Source organism: Sander vitreus, chromosome 2 (genome assembly GCF_031162955.1).
Source record: "Sander vitreus isolate 19-12246 chromosome 2, sanVit1, whole genome shotgun sequence".
NCBI classification, from domain to species: Eukaryota; Metazoa; Chordata; class Actinopteri; order Perciformes; family Percidae; genus Sander; species Sander vitreus.
Window position 1 is genome coordinate 31,140,930 of NC_135856.1, and position 16,278 is coordinate 31,157,207.

At 42.3% G+C, this 16,278-nt stretch overlaps 1 pseudogene across 1 annotated transcript; it reads left to right on the forward strand.

The window, feature by feature from the left end:
* The first annotated feature begins 13,048 nt into the window (after nt 1-13,048).
* Nucleotides 13,049-15,604, forward strand: LOC144527729 (perforin-1-like; annotated as a pseudogene). The gene is made up of 3 exons (XR_013502848.1): nt 13,049-13,134; nt 13,342-13,895; nt 14,158-15,604. The product of XR_013502848.1 is annotated as a perforin-1-like (transcript).
* Nucleotides 15,605-16,278: the final 674 nt, after the last annotated feature.

Here is a 16,278-nt window from a genome sequence, read left to right on the forward strand (position 1 = left end):
ATGAGACCGAACGTATTTCCTTTGAGTCGATATTCATGAAATTCAATCGAATTTTACTGTTTCCATAAGGCATTTTTCATTCGACTTAACTCGGATAAAAACGTGTGGATGGAAACATAGCTTCTATCTGCTGAGGAGACTCCGGTCTTTTGGAGTTCAGGGGGCACTCCTGAGGATGTGTTTTGTACTCTGTGGTGGCATCAGCCATCTTGTGGTCTGCTGAGGCAGCAGCATCGCAACTGCTGACAGGAAGGGACCGAACAAACTGGCTAGAAAGGCCAGCTATGTCCTGGGATGCACACTAGAACCAGTGGATTTGGGAAGAGAAAGGTGAAGGATAGCCAAGCTATCATCCCTGATAGACAACATGTCCCCATCTCCTGCAGTCCACTCTGACAGCACTGAGCAGTTCCTTCAGCAGGCAGACAGGCTGCACTGTGTGGAGAGATAGCGCAGGTCCTTCCTTCCTGCTGCTGTCACACTTTATAATCAGTACTGCTCCAAGTAGACTACTTACCAAAACTGACAACTCGCTCATGTGCAATATCAAGGTTTACTTATCTGTGCAATATTATTTTCAATATTTTATATATATTATATATTTTAATTATTCAACCTTTAAGTCTGTTAACTTTCTATATTTCCCCCTTACTGTTAACTGCTTTTTTACTGTTTGCACTATCCCCTTTGCTGCTGTAACACTGCAAATTTCCCTGTTGTGGGGCTGGTAAAGAATTAGCCAATCTCTTACTTTTTAAATATGTTGCGATGGGGTTAGGGTTAGGGTTAGGGTTAGACGTTGCATGGGGCTTAGGCCTGCAGTCTAGTCGGGTCTTGGACACATTCACAGACACAAACACATTTTTGTTTCTTGATCAGAAATGTAACTTGCTTGACATTTATCTGGCAGGAATATGGCCAGGAATATTTATCATATCAGGCAATATGTGCGTTTGAACTCAAAAGGACCAAGAACGAGATGTCAACAAAAATAGGAAATAAGGTAAAAGATATGTGAAAAGAGTTAAAGTACAAGTGCTTAGGGTTTCAATAAACACATTTACTTAGTGTAATTTAAATACCTAGGGACTGTTCGTTATTCATTTCAGGGGCCACCGGAGGAGTTCTGGAATCTTTAACAAAATAGACCTGACCGTCTCTTCACCAGCAATACATTTTGGATGACCCTCCCCAACAATTTATTGATGCATTCTGTACTGGTTTGCACTCAGCAATTACATACAGATGCCCATTGTTTTTTCACAGCCATGACTTATGTGACTAAACATCTGCATTCTCATCTTACGCATCACACTCTTATGGTGTGGTGGCCATTTCAGTAGATTTACTCACTAACATAGTTGTGGAAACACAATAAGCATGGAAACTAAATGCACACTTCCTGCATTACTGCATTACTTCAAATACTAAGTTACTCATCTAGTAAACTAGTATTCACAGGAAATAAAACAATAAAACATTGAGACCATTCAACAAAGGACACTGGGAAATAACAAATTCAACACTGGTTGCTATGGGCTCGTCACCAGGCTTCCTCAGTCATTGTATATTTTAGCATAGGTAAACTTGCTGAAGCTGAACATTATCCAAAACTCCGTTTCTCAGACAAGGGTCAATTTGGGGGCTTGCATGCACCCACTCCTTCCTTCTCAAATGCCTTGAAAAGGCTGTCGTTTGCACAATTTCACAAATAATCACGGGGACTGAAAGGATATTTGAATTGGGTATGGCTGCAGCCTGGAGACCTCCTGTTTCTGACTGCTGGTGCAGTCCGCGAGCTTCAACTTTGCAAAATAAAAGCTTGCGTCTGGTATGTTTTCGTACGGTGTTTTGGGTGTTTTTGAACTAAACAGTACGGCAATCATGCTAATGAATACAATTATTTTTTCAGCAGATGTCTTAGTTACAACACAATGGAGCTAGCAAAGTAGTTTTGTGTTTATATGTGCGAGCGGGATTTATTCAGTTTGGGAAATCCCACGGTCTCTAAAGCTACAGCTCAAATTGTCTGGCTGACTATACAGGGAGGGACCCATCTGCTAGCGATAGGGGCCGAGACTGAGAGAGCTACATGGATAAATATGCACCAAACAAGCCACTTTGAAATTTTGCTGTTCTCATGAATACAAAAGTTGGGTGACCCTCACCCCTAGACTAAAAAAAAATTGGATGACCCTCCCATGAACAAAGAATAAAAAGACATGACCCTCTCCTATTTTCCTCCGGTGGTCCATTCCATGAATACCGAACGGTCCCCTAGTTATTCTCTGAATCATAGGGTGTTTTATTTTGATCTAAAAAAGTTAATACTACTGCTACTACTACTTCTACTGCTTTAGTTATATAGCACCCTTCAAAACCAAGTTACAAGGAGATTCAGAAAAGACCAAACCAACAGATAAATAAAGTACAAACTATTAAGATTAAAATCTAAAGAAATGTAATAGTTGAAATGAAAAAGAACTAATTTGCAGTAATGTATTTGTTATGGCAGTCCTTGTTTCATTTCTAAACCTCTCATTGTTGTGATTTGTATGTAAGACCTGTAAGATAGATGATAAAAGGTTAGACTATAAAAATGCCTTAAGTGGAATTAATAACATGGCACTGAAAGCAAGCTAAATGAACAGAGTAATAATAATAATATCTTTCAAAAATAAAATAAAAAAATCTATTGGAACATTAAGCTTCCTCATTCTAGTAAAGGCTCCGACCACGAGAGACCAAATGTGAAACACTTAAGATGAGCAAAAAAGCAAACGTGTGACATTTTGGTTCATGTGGTGTAGCAGGGTTGCTATGATCAAGTACTTAACATTCACACATTAAAAGGAGGAACTGTGTCTTTTAAATTAATGCTACGTTGCTATGATTAATCCTACACGAAGCAGCTTTGACAAACTTCGCAAAACAAGATTTTGTGATCATTTCACAAATCAGCCAATATATACTTTCATGTTTTGTTGTGTTTTAAGGTGGGATGCATCTGCAAACTTGCAGCACAGACAAAGAGCACAGTTCAATCGTGTGACACAGGAAATGATGTATGCTTCTCTTGAGATGCCTATGTATGTGTCATTTAAACACATTTAAAGGAATTCAAAAAAGAGCAAACAACAAAACATGAAATCCAAGTGGGGTGAACCATCTCATTTTTATAGGCACTACTGTATAAATACCTGGAACAGATATCATATTGGATGATAGTGCTTAAACATGCAGTAGAATTAGCAACTAAGAATAAAAAAGAGTTACTGTCATCTCCAGAGATACATATAAACTTCCTGTGTCACACAGTGAAACTGTGCTATCTGTTAGCGCTGCATGTTTTCAGATGCATCCCACTTTGAAACCCTGCGAAACAATCTCTAGATACTGTATATATATTGAATAATATGTGCAATAATAAACTATAAGCAGCATTTATTGTCTGTACACAATTCTTTCTTTTAACTGTTTGAACGGCCCTCCATCAAAGCAGCAATTTTTGCCCTGTTGCCAGTTGCCACACTACAATTAACCAAAATGTCACACATTTGTTCTTGGTTCAGTTTTGTTCATCTGATGTATTTCTCAGTGTCTCATGTGGTCGAGCTCATTTACTTGAATGAGGAAGCTTGCTTTTGCAAAAGCTTTACCGTTTATAGAGCTTAAACTAAGAAGGAAGATGCACCATATTGAATAGGCCATGTAGGCCTAGTTAGTCATTAGGTTACTGTAAAGAACCATACCGTCTTTGAAGGTTTAACTCTTAAACTGCAAACTATGTATATTCATTTTGTCACATTAAAGCACACAAAGTACAACTCCAGTAAAAATGTAAAACTATGTAAAAATAAAAATCCCATCAGCTCCTTCAACTTGTGCATGATTTATCATAAAGGATTGTATGACTGTCAGATCGGCACACAGAAAGAGTCACTCGGTTAAATGGCAATGGGACACAGGATCCAGCTAAGTCTCAGCGAAAAGGCAGCTCAGCTCCCAACATCCCGCTGGAAACCGACGGAGGCACAGAGGCCACCCAGCTCACCGTCCGACGCCTGCGCACTGGCCAGCAGGATGCCCAGCAGAAAGGTGGCAGTCGGTGCTTAATTTCACCACGCTTAGCTCACTGTCCCCTCTGATGTAGAGATGAATATGGACCTAGAGATGGTTTTGCTTGTCCGTATAGTCGGGATCGTAGCCATAGGTCATGCCATCACCTTTCAACATCAACAACATAAAGCACAACTACTATTTGTAAAATAGACAGTTAAGCATACATTTTGCAGTGCTGACAAAGTTTATGCGCCCAATAGAACACATATACTTATATATACACATAAACATATTTAGGAAACCATTTTGGACTCTCTATTTCAGTTAATATGTGACCTCTAAGAAACTTCCTACACGAGTGTGTGGTTTTGTGTGGTGAATATACATATATACAGTGCTCAGCATAAGTGAATACACTCATGCTTAGTACTCAGAGACACAGTGTGGGTTTTGTCTGAGCGGGAAATCTCCTGGCTGGTCCGAGTACTGAGGCGAGCCGAGGAGGAAGGATCCAGGTCGTACGAGACTCGAGGCGGACAGGCAGGGAAGAGTTCACAGTAGTTTCCACTGGTGGAGGATTAGGCTGGATGGTGAGGCTGGAAGCTTGTAGGCACAACATAGGAGGCAGCAGGTCTGAGCAGACACTGGACAGAAACACAGGGAAAGTATGAGCTCAGAAGAACAACGACAAAAGCTAGGGTGCACAAGACAACACGGACACAACTTTGAATACACGGAAAACTCAGAGCCAAGTTACCACATGGGTGTAGATAACAAACTGGCGCCAAAGAGCTGATCAGCCCGGGTTTAAGTATTGCTGGAATGAATCTTGTAGATGAGCTGCAGCTGTGAGAAACTGTGCAGTGTTGATTTGGCCACGCCCCTTGACCTACTTTCCTCTGAACACGCCTCCAGCACTCCAGGTGGAAAAGCACAGATACACACAGAGACACACAGACAAACAGAACAAAAACACCCAAAACAGGGCGGAGAGAGAGCTGCCCATAACAATGCTAAAGTTGACTAGAAAGAGGAATAAAAAAAATTGATCTTAATGCCTTAATTAAAAAAAGAGGAAAAATCCAACCTTTAAGGACACCAATTTTCTTTGTGAATGAATAATGTATTGTAAATAAATATATGTTCTTCCTTCAAATACAGGGGGCATAAGTAAGTACACCCCTATGTTAAATTCCCATAGAGGCAGGCAGAGTTTTATTTTTAAAGGTCAGTTATTTCATGGATCCAGGATACTATGCATCCTGATAAAGTTCCCTTGGCCTTTGGAATTAAAATAGCCCCACATCATCACATACCATTCACTATACCTAGAGATTGGCATGGGGTACTTTCCATAATATCATCTCTCAGTGCAAATCAAACCAGCTATTAGGCCGACTATACGGACAAACAAAACCATCTCTAGGTCCATATTCATCTCTACATCAGTGAGGCAAGCGTGGTGAAATTGAGCACCGACTGCCACCTTTCTGCTGGGCATCCTGCTGGCCAGTGCGCAGACGGTGAGCTGGGTGGCCTCTGTGCCTTCGTCTGTTTCCAGCGGAATGTCGGGAGCTGAGCTGCCTTTTCACTGAGACTTGGCTGGATCCTGGTGTCCCGTTGCCATTTAACCGGGTGACTCTTTCTGTGTGCCGATCTGACAGCCACAGTCAAGTTGAAGGAGCTAATGGGATTTTATTTTTACATACATATATAACCGATTGCTGATTGCTCCTTGCCTCAGGTGACTATTAAGTTGGCGGGCATAGACGTAAAGTGTTTGCTGGACACAGGATCTATGGTATCTACCATGGTGGAAAGCTTCTTTAGAGAACATTTCCAGGACCAACTTCAGTCCTACCATTGGTTGTGGTTACAAGCTGCAAATGGGTTACATATCCCATACCTTGGCTATGTGGAGTTAGATGTTGAAGCGTTTGGCAGAAGTATGCAAAAGCGGGGCGTATTGGTAGTGAAAGACCCCCCCTAAGCAATCAACATCACCTGAGGTCCCCGGTATTTTAGGCATGAACATCATTCGTGGTTGTTATAAAGAGCTTTTTGACCAATATGGCCCCGATTTGTTTGATTTTTCAGCAATTCGAGATGCCCCCACACCTTGGCAGCGAGCCCTCCAGTTGTGCCACCAGACAGAGATCCAGACCCGTAGCTCCCAAACGGGCCTCGCTAGAGTTCGCGGTAAGAGAGCAGTTCACATTCCAGGGGGCACTATGAAAGTGATAGCTGCCACCTGTTCCGCTCGGTTTGGGTCCTCTTGTTTAGTCCTGTTAGAGCCATTGACCACCAACAATTACTTACCAGAAGGGCTGTTGGCGTCCCCTGCTTTGGTTCATGTTGCTCGGGGCACAGCATATATACCGATTGTTAACGTAAGCACATCAGCAGTCACTCTTTACTGTCGTTTCCCACTAGTTCTGTTGACAGAAGCAGAAGTTGTGAGCTTACCGACGGGTGTCAGTGAGGTTGGAGGTGAGCAAGTCACGGCTACAGTAAATTCTCAGGTTGGGAGGACTAGCCCGCTGCAGGAGCATATCAGGAACCTTGACTTAGGGGTTCTTCCCGAGGCCGAGCAGGACCAGGTTAGAACACTGTTGTTGAAACACGAGACAGCGTTCTCTTCTTTTGAAGGTGACCTTGGCTGTACCAATCTTATTGCACATGACATCCCGTTACTGGATGATGCGCCTGTAAAGCAGAGGTATCAGCGTATCCCCACTTCTGACTATGAGGCAGTGAAGGCTCATATACACCAGCTGCTGGAGATCAGGTTATCCGAGAGAGTAGTAGCCCTTACTCCTCCCCCATTGTCCTGGTTAGAAAGAAAGATGGCAGTATTCGTGTGTTGACTACCGGCAGCTAAACCGCAAGACCCGGAGAGATGCTTTCCCTCTTCCCCGAATAGATGAGTCCCTGGATGCACTGTCGGGAGCTAAATGGTTCTCCACCATGGACTTGGCCAGTGGTTATAATCAGGTACCCGTAGCAGAAAAAGACAAGGAAAAGACTGCCTTCTGTACACCCTTCGGGTTATTTGAGTTCAACCGAATGCCATTTGAACTGTGTAATGCACCAGGTACATTCCAGCGCCTTATGGAAAGGATGTTTGGAGCACAGCACTGCCACTCACTACTGTTGTACCTAGATGACATCATTGTGTTTTCTTCCAGTGTAACAGAGCATCTCAGTCGTCTGGATCTGGTGCTGAACTGCCTACAACAGGAGGGGCTCAAGGCGAAGCTGGAGAAGTGATCTTTCTTTTAAAAAAACGTCCAGTACCTGGGCCATCTGATCTCTGAAGAAGGTTTTTCCACTGACCCAAGTAAGATCTCTACAGTGGCTAACTGGCCTCACCCCACTAATGTCTCTGAGCTCCGATCCTTCTTAAGTTTTGCTAGCTATTACAGGCGGTTTGTGGATGGTCTTTCCAAACTGGCCGCACCGCTGCATCGTGTGGTGGCCGAACTCTCAGCAACAAAGACTCGTTTTTTCAGGAGCTGAAAGGACGGTTAGTGAGTACACCCACTTTGGCTTTTGCTAACTTCTCCCTACCCTTCATCCTTGAAGTTGATGCTAGTCACAGTGGTTTGGGTGCAGTGCTGTCACAGGAACAAGATGGTAAAGTGAGGCCTGTGGACTATGCCAGTCGAAGTCTACACCCTGCGGAGAAGAACTACAGTTCTATGAAGTTGGAGTTTCTAGGCATGAAGTGGGCCATGACTGAAAAGTTCAAGGAGTATTTATGGGGCCAAAAATGTGTGGTCTGGACTGACAATAATCCTTTGAGCCACCTTCACACTGCACAGTTGGGCGCTACTGAGCAGCGCTGGGTGGCTGAACTGTCTGCTTTTGCGGGATCACAAGACCCCGGGTCTGAATAAAATTCAGGATGCCTGGGGGTCTACAGTCTTCAAAGTGGTAAGAGTACCTGAGCCTGATGGAGTAATCTATTATATAGCACCATTGCATGACCCAACACACATTAGACAAGTGCACCGAACCATGCTCAAACCAACCTACACTCCTATACACTCGCAGCCTGGCCCATGGGACCCCTCTTTCAGTAAGCATCGGAGAGAGCGAGGCAGAAGAAGAAGATAGAGATGACCACGGAATAGGAATACTGCTGGAGACACCTGTACTGAACCAACCTACCATTGCTCAGCCAAGGTCACCCATAACCGCACCAATAAGTGATCCACAAGTGGAAAGTCCAGTCTCTGTTTCCCCTCTCCCACGAGAGGAGGCCTGTAGCAGTGGTACAACCACTTAGAAGAACTACAAGGACCACAGCAGTGTGCCACCCTAACCCTTATCGGCTCCCAGAACTCATACGGGGTGAGGCGGGTGGGGTTATAATCTCTCGGGTACTGGGCTCCTGCAGTAGCATAACTCCATGAATCTTTAGACCATGGGATTAAGTAGTTGTACATGGTCTGTTGGTGGGTCAAAAAAAGAAAAAGAAACGTGGGGGTAGAATGTCACCGGTACCTGGTGTGCCTCCTGTGCTGTTATTTGTTCCGTGGTTCGAGATTAATGCTCAGTATGGTTTGCGAGTTCGCTGGAGGAGACAGCCATGGTACTTTTGCTTTGTTTGATTGTCACTTTTACTGTCTGTTTTGCCATGCCGGGACAGACATTGACCTTTTTCTGTCCGTGCAGTATACAGCGCCGCTGCTGTTTTGCCTAGTCAGAGTTTTACACTTACTCACTTAGCTTACCTGTTTTAGTAATTTTAACTTATCTGTACTGGAACCTTTGCCTGTTTGTTTGTTGTTACGATGTGGTTTTATGTTTGTATTGAGGAGAGTTCATTTCTTTTGGAAACCTAGTGGTTGCTTGAGTTATTCGTAGAGGTGGTGACGTATAACTGGCTCATTTTACTAGTAACATTGCATGGTTTTAGTGTGTTATTTGGGTTTATTTTGATATTTGCATGTTGTGTTCATTTGTATCCTTGCCTTTTGTTATACGATCCACCCATGATGACCACTGCAACCACTTAAATAGTTTCCACTTCAATAGTCTTTACTTTAACAAAATTCTCCTCTCCTACTGTGTTTTGTATTTTTGGTTGTTTTGTCTTTTATTGCATTGGTTCTGATTTTAACTTATTTTTACAGTTACGTTCAAATGAACATTGTCTTCGGGTTTATAATAAATCATTTTGAGTTGCCCAAACCAACTTCGTCTCTGATCATTTATGTGGGCTTGACTGTGTAGTGAGAGTCCCCGGATTGGTACCAACTGATATCAAATTAAATTTTAAACTCCTTGGGTGAAAGTCCCATGATGGCATGGTCGACTGTGTTAAATTGCTAAATTTTTGGCTAAGCCCTCTATTGGGCCCAGTTACACATAGTTTTACATTTTTACTGGAGTTGTACTTTGTATGATTTCATGTGACAAAATTAATATACATAGTTTGCAGTTTAAGAGTTAAACCTTCAAAGAGGGTATGGTTCTTTACAGTAACCTAATGATGGACTTGTCTAAAAAACTAGGCCTACATGGCCTATTCAATATGGTGCATATTTCCTTCTTAGTTTAAGCTCCATATACGGTAAAGCTTTTACAAAAGCAAGCTTCCTCATTCAAGTAAATGAGCTCGACCACATGAGACACTGAGAAATACATCAGATGAACAAAACTGAACCAAGAACAAATGTGGTTAATTGTAGTGTGGGAACTGCGAACAGGGCAGACATTGCTGCTTTGATGGAGGGTCGTTCAAACAGTAAAAAGAAAGAATTGTGTACAGACAATAAATGCTGTTTATTATTGCACATATTATTCAATATCTATACAGTATCTAGAGATTGTTTCGCAGGGTTTCAAAGTGGGATGCATCTGAAAACGTGCAGCGCTAACAGATAGCACAGTTTCACTGTGTGACACAGGAAGTTTGTATGTATCTCTGGAGATGACAGTAACTGTTTTTTATTCTTAATTGCTATTTCTACTGCATGTTTAAGCACTATCATCCAATATGATATTTGTTCCAGGTATTTAAACAGTAGTGCCTATAAAAATGAGATGGTTCACCCCACTTGGATTTTATGTTTTGTTGTTTGCTCTTTTTTTGAAATAACAGCAAAAGTAAAAACAAAATCCTTTAAATCCGTTTAAATGACACATCTCAAGAGAAGCATACATCATTTCTTGTGTCACACGATTGAACTGTGCTCTTTGTCTGTGCTGCAAGTTTGCGGATGCATCCCACCTTAAAACACAACAAAACATTAAAGTATATATTGGCTGATTTGTGAAATGATCACAAAATCTTGTTTTGCGAAGTTTGTCAAAGCTGCTTCATGTAGGATTAATCATAGCAACGTAGCATTAATTTAAAGACACAGTTCCTCCTTTTAATGTGTGAATGTTAAGTACTCGATCATAGCAACCCTGCTTCACCACATGAACCAAAATGTCACACGTCATCCAATATGATATTTGCTCCAGGTATTTATACAGTAGTGCCTATAAAAATTAGATGGTTTACCCCACTTGGATTTCATGTTTTGTTGTTTGCTCTTTTTTGAAAACAAAATCCTTTAAATACGTTTAAATGACGCATACATAGGCATAATGCCTTGTACCCAGTCACCAACTAATTTGAATGGAGCTCACCTGTGTGTAATTAAGATGAAAAGACAACAGCTGGTTAGTCAATTTCCTACTTTACTGCCAAAATCCCATTACAGCGTATAACGATTTTTAATAATTGGAGGGAGCATTAGTGGAAGGAGAGAAGAAGACCTTGGACTAGACTGGCCATATGGGTCAGCCATGTAGGAACCCAGTAGAGGGTCAGTTAAAGGAGAAATCCGGCCGATTTTTACCAGAATCTTGATCGCTAGATGTCACAGAGTACTGTCGATAGGGAAAAAAAACGCGAGACTAGAGCTAGCCTTCAGTAACACTATTACTGTGCAAGCCACAGGCATCATTTGGACCGTTTCCATGTAGTAACATAGTCACTGATATGGTCATAACCACTACAGTGCTCAATTACCTATTTTTGAGGGGGAAATAAACTGCATGACCTCCGTGATTGACTCATCTTGTCTTTCGGTGAAGCGACCGATGGAAAAGAGGTAGGTGACAGTACAAACTTTGAATTTAAACGGTTTCTTCACAATGTCTGAGTTGAAAATGCATCTTGTTGTCACGTTAAGGGCCCTGTTCATGTTGCACAGAGATTTTAATCTTATTTTGTGTCTGTTAAGAGGCACAAAGGCACTCTTTAGAACATGCCCCCACAACTGGCATTTAAGCTAACTGGGAGCTCTGGCCATTAGCTGCAGCAACTCTAGTTTGCTAGCACTGATTTTGGTTGTTTTTTTTCCTATCGATAGTACTCGGATACATCTAACGATCAAGATTCCGGTAAAAAACGTAATATAAAAAAAATAAGATTTATAAAATGTGTGTACGCACATCTGTAAGAAATGTTCCCCTTATGAATCACAGATTACCCACAAGGGTCCATCCATCCATCTTCGTCTGCTTATCCGCTATCGGGTCGCGGGGGTAGCAGCTCCAGCAGGGGACCCCAAACTTCCCTTTCCCGAACCACATTAACCAGCTCTGACTGGGGGATCCCGAGGCGTTCCCAGGCCAGGTTGGAGATATAATCCCTCCACCTAGTCCTGGGTCTTCCCCGGGGCCTCCTCCCAGCTGGACGTGCCTGGAACACCTCCCTAGGGAGGCGCCCAGGGGGCATCCTTACCAGATGCCCGAAACCACCTCAACTGGCTCCTTTCGACGCGAAGGAGCAGCGGCTCTACTCCGAGCTCCTCATGGATGACTGAGCTTCTCACTCTATCTCTAAGCTACCCTCCTGAGGAAACCCATTTTGGCCGCTTGTACCCTGGATCGTGTTCTTTCGGTCATGACCAAGCCTTCATGACCCACAAGGGTGCGTACGTGAATTGGCCTCTTATCCTGCCCTGTACACGCCAATTTTTAACCATAAATAGTCAATGCAAAGCACCTCATGAATGCTGATCAGTATGTTAATGGCCTGCAGTTGTTCTTTCGTTATGCCGAATCATGACGATTGGTGGGGAAAAAGCAAAAAACTTCTCAGACGCTCGGGAATTGCAGCAAATTGAATTATAATTTCGGCATGTTCTCGCACAGTGTAGGTAAACCTGATCTATAGACCACCTATATAATAATACCTTCCAAAACGGCAGGCATTACGGCACTCGGGGACAGCTTCGATATACCAGACCTATATGATAAGATTTAACAGAACTATATATTATATCCAAACAAGCCTTAGTGATAAAGTTGAAGATTATATATAATATTTATATAAAACACATCTGCCATTTCCCTCTGGAAACAGCCGGTGGCCCCCAGAGTGGCGAGGACCTGTATTTGGACCGGGATGGCACGGTTCTGGCACGATGCCCTCTCTACTGGACCCAATTCAGTACATAGAATTTAAATCGGCATATTAGCCAGGCATCGTCATGGTCCCTGAAGTCTCTTTCTCTCCTGATTCTTCCATTGGTGTAGTCAGCACTGCCATCATGCAGCATTATGCGTGAAGAAAGTGGGAAAATTAAGAAATGTGCATGAGACATCAATACTTGAAAATATTACGAGTAATCGTTATTCCCATATTTACTTTCTTCAGTCTGACTTCAGTTCACCACCTCACCATCTGCGTCGCCAATTCCCATTGTCTAAAAAATGTGCGTACGCATGGGTCAGAGTTTGCGTGGAGGACAGCACATTCTCCCGTCAAGTTTGTTTTTTTATAAATCACAACCTTTGCGTAGGAAGTGGTGTACACACATTTTCAGCCCCGTTTTGTGTGTATGCCACATTTATAAATGAGACCCCTGAGCATCGCACATGCACATGCACACGCACGCACACACGCACGCACACACACACACACACACACACAGGTGGTTAAATGAAAAAAATGTGTGAGAAACACATATGCAATCAAGACTCCACCTTCACATCAGACTTACATATAAGATGGGTCAGATATTGTAAGTTACTGAACAGAGCTTGCTGTCAACAGCCGAGGTAAGACCCTGAGTTCTCCCCTATCTAGTATAGTAGATAGGAGAGTATATTATAGTATAGTTGAGTAAATTTTCGCATCCAATTCTTCTTATACCTCAGTCATTAGTTTAGTGACATCAAATTCATATTGAAATATTGCATGCATTGTTAAACTGATTCTGTGTTCACGCCTTTTACCTTCTGTCCCTATTTATTTTTTCCATACAGATGGCAAGGCTGTGGCATCTCATGCTCCTGTTCTCGGCATGGTGTCCTCTGTGTCTTCCATCCAGTGTAAGCTTCATTGGTACACCACAGCAGTGTGAAAAGGCTCCCTTTGTCCCTGGTTACAATCTGGGTGGAGATGGCTTCGACATCGTCACAATGGAGCGGAAAGGTGCCTATGTCATCGACACTGAAACATGGAAGCTTGGCAATGGCACTTGCAGGCTATACACAAACAGCTACATGAATGGAGAGAGCCAGAAGGTTCCAGCTGCCATGGTGGACTGGAGAACCCTCCCCAAGGGCAGTTTAAAGGTCTCCGCTATCCAGTATGATTCTGTCGAAACTCTTGTGAATGCTTCTACATTATCTGTGTTGAATGATTGGAAAATTGGGCTAGACCTCTCTATACCTTTAGATCCATCCATGACAGTGATCCTCACTGCTGGTCTTGGTTTTGGAGGTTCCCATTCTGAAGAATCTACCTTTGCCATGGAAAAGTCGAAACAAGACCACTACACCTTCTTTCGCCATTCCGTCGATGTTAGCCTCTACAGGTGAGTAAGTAGACAGATATTTGTCTTCTTTTGCCATAACCTTAACTTTATTTGGTCAGTTCACTGAGAAATGCTTTGTTTTAAAGGTTTCTAGGTGGTTGGCAGTAATGACAGCAATTTAGCTTAAAACAAACAACATAAAGATTGACATGTGATTAAAATGGAACTGTGATGTAACAATATATATATATATATATATATATATATATATATATATATATATATATATATATATATATATATATATTCTTGTGTTTTACAGCTACAGAATGAAAGCAAATCCTCCACTGAGTCATGAGGTTGAATCAGCTGTGAACTCCCTTCCGTCCTATTCAAGTAAGACAGAGCCATCATATCACAGTCTGATCGGCACATATGGTACACATTACATCACACAAGTGTCTCTGGGAGGGCAAATAAAAGACACCACTGCTGTCAGGACCTGCCAGACAACCATGAGTGGACTGTCAGAAACAGAAGTCAAAGACTGTTTGTCAGTTGAGGCCTCTGCTGGCTTGGAGAAAGTTGCTAGCATTAAGGCAATGTTACAATACTGTGAGGCAGAGAAGCAGAAGCTATACTCTGGTCAAAGTTTTAGCAGCACATTTGGGGAGCGTGAAACAAAGGTCACTGGTGGAGACCTTGCTCACGCCCCTAAATCCCTCTTTGGAGGCCAATCAGACCCCTCTATCTATGAAAGATGGGTTACCTCACTGAAAAAGCATACCTGATGTGGTCCAATACAGCTTAAAGCCCCTGCACACCATACTGCCAAGTGGTCATATTGCCAGAGCCGGACTGAAGCAAGTGGTGGAGAAGTACATCAAGAAAAATGCATTGTTTAAAAAAATGCTCAGAAACCTGTAAGATTGGGCACAGATCCAGCAAAAGGGATCCTTGTGCTTGTGTTTGCAACAGTAGTCAGAATATCAAGTCAAACTGCTGTCCTGCTGGGAAAGGTCTTGCAACATTAAAGGTTTTCAGGCTCTATGCAGAAGGTCTATATGGTGATGAGTGGAGTCAGACAGATGGTTCAGTGGAGGTTAGTTACGGTGATTTGAATAAGCGTACTGTCATCATAAGTAACAATGACAATCCTAAATGGCCAGAGACATTTGAGTTTGGACCCATCGTCATTAACATGAAAAACAGACTTACGTTCAGTGTTTATGATGAGGATACTTACTGGGACAGTGATCCGCTTGGTGGGTGTTCATTTGATCTGCGTAGAGGAAAAGTGAGCGACAGCTGCATGTTAAATCACGGTACCTTCTTCTTCTCCTACATAGTAGAGTGTGCACCAAGTCTTGATGGTGACCAATGTCAAGAATACATGCCCTCTCCGATGAGTCCCTCTTTGGCCAAGGTCTTCCACACTAGAAACGGGGTCCTTCTTGGAGAGACAGGGAAGAGGAATGCTAAATTAGCCAGTCAGGTTGAGGTCAGTCAGGTTGAGGTCAGCGGTCGACACGAGATGGGGGTGATGAGAGAATAAGGATTTAAGTTTATGATTATCTTGCATCTAGTTAATCGCATATTTCACACTGTTACTATTTCTTTATTTGACTTTTGTTAACAAAATAATTACGCATTCTCAATTTCTCAAATGTAATCCAAATACTGCATGTGTTTGTGAGGAATGTTCTTTTCTTCTGCTTCTTTCTGTTAGTTAAAAAACTCAAACGCCAATAAAGCATCAACAAAGACAACACAGGTGTCCGTGTGATTTATTGTATTAAAAATACTGTGTAGTTTTGTGGTTACATGTAAAATTGAAATGCATAATCATACAAATGCAAGCAAACGACTAAAGTCAAGACGGCACACATAGAAGGCTCTTCTCATTTTTCTCTTCATTTCATCCGATCGTTCCTATACATGTCAGGGCTGACAAAACTGACCAAAAATTGCGTTGTTTCTGGGCATTATGTCCATGAGAGGGCAAACGTAAGAGATACATAACTACTTTATAGGTATATTTATTTCAACAGAAACATATTTTAAAAGATCTATATACCTACACATTACAAAATAAACCATAACATGTCATATACTGTAAAACTTAATTTAAAGACTGGCTCTCAAACAGAGGCATTGACCGTATAAATTGCACGGTTGTGACGCTATCCCGGTGACAAAATTGGGCCGCAGACAGGCCACCTGGCAAAGTACTCAAAACTGCTCTGTGACAGATCCAGATACAGCGAATGTCTCCAGGGCTACATTTTACCATAATGACTCACAAGGTAAAAAACAACACCAGCCACCCACATGCTGTAGCAGATGGTAATTACAAATTGTTGTTTGTGCTTGTATTTGGCAAAATTACCAACTCTTTATTGTAGGGGCGCCTGGGTAGCTCACCTGGTAGAGCGTGTGCCCC